Below are 1,665 nucleotides of genomic sequence, written 5' to 3' on the forward strand. Positions count from 1 at the left end.
TCTCTCTCTCTCTCTCTCTCTCTCTTTTTCTCTGTCTCTGTGCTCTTTCCGGTCGACGATTCATCCCCGTCCGTGCTGTTTGGTTCCGCGGATATTTTAGTCGGTCTCCGCTACCCCCTAACGACGCGGCGCGGCGGGGTTGCTCTCTGTTATTATGTAAGCTAGGTAAGAGAGCGCGCTATAGCCAGCGCGCGACCCTCTTGTGCAATCTCGGCTGGCGTCGGTGATAAACATTGAATCGGGCCAGCGCCTGGCGAGTGAGCATATCAGTTCGCAGGGGATCGCCCCGCGCTGCCAACCCCCTCCGTTGCCGGAATTTTCGTGCATCTCGCGGTAATGGGATTGTTTGGTCCATCGACGAGCATTGTCCGGTTTGTCGAACTGTCGCGTCGTGTCGCCGATTCTCGCGGACCGGAATACGAGATCAGATTCGTTCTGTTTTAGGGGAGGAATGCTACTGTGCATCGACATCGTGTTACAACCATATTTGTTGTGCGTTTCCAATAATTTATTATTTATTTCATCTTTTATCTAATTTAATTTTAATTCTAATTCTAATTCTAATTTTAATCTTAATATTAATTTGAAATCTCAATTAATTTGTAATATCAATTTTCAATTTAATTTTAATTTTAATGTTAATTGTAATATTAATTTTAAATTTAGTTTTAATTTTAACCTTAATTGTAACATTAATTTTAATTTTAGATTTAATTTTAAATTTACTTTGAATTTAATTTTTATTTAACTTTGTATTCATTCACTATTTATTATTTTTACTAAATACACGTTAATTTTGTATGCAACTGTTAACACGTACGCTCTCTTCTACAGTCAAAATAATTCTACTTCGCTCTTGTTAATCCCCCTCAGTTACTCCTGCATTCCTTTATTTATTCCAAAAAATATCGAAGTAACTTTTACATCGTTAGTCTATTATTACAATAAATTTGCTCGCATTGAAAATGTTCTACCGCTGTTTCTACATGTAAGAGAAATGTACAACGATGGAATGTGTGGAAATGGGATTTAAGAACACTAATCTTCTTTTTAGAACACTAAGAATTTAATCTTGTAATAGATTTTTAACGGAAGGTTAAACTTAGAGTAGATTTTGAATTTATTTTAAATAGAACACGATGTCAATTATAATGAACTTTTGTGCCATATTTAAATTTTAGTGCATTCCTAACAGAACTCTAAAAAGAAATTTTTAATTGTGATAGACGTTCGATAACAAATTAAATTAATTAATTCTAAATAGAGACGACATCGATACTAATACATTTCTAAAATAATATTTAATTACAACGAATTTCTATTATATATTTAAGTTATAACTGATCTTTTTATAGAAAAATTAAATTTGTTTATAAATCCTAAATCACGTCACGAAAATATTAATTTTCCTGGGACCACTTAAAATTGTCTCTAAGACTGTCAAACGTGCCTCGAACACAATTCTATAATATTCGAATTTGTTCTACGAAAAGAACAAAGAATTGACCCGCGAGAAGCAATTTTAGAGGAAACTCGAATCGGCCTTTGCTTTTCGGAAGACAAAGAAATCACCGACGTCGATGGAAAACCGTCCCAAAACCGAGGATCCCGAAGCAATAAGATCGTAGGCCGCCACGGTTACGAAAGCTCGCGTAACGGGTTCCC

At 35.4% G+C, this 1,665-nt stretch overlaps 1 protein-coding gene across 7 annotated transcripts in view; it reads left to right on the forward strand.

Moving 5' to 3' along the window:
- The window catches only part of Wwk (anoctamin 8 white walker), a 43,578-nt gene that overhangs the window by 1,099 nt on the left and 40,814 nt on the right, over nt 1-1,665 (forward strand). The gene's annotated exons all lie outside the window — the stretch shown is intronic.

This window comes from Augochlora pura, chromosome 7 (assembly GCF_028453695.1).
Source record: "Augochlora pura isolate Apur16 chromosome 7, APUR_v2.2.1, whole genome shotgun sequence".
Lineage (NCBI taxonomy): Eukaryota > Metazoa > Arthropoda > Insecta > Hymenoptera > Halictidae > Augochlora > Augochlora pura.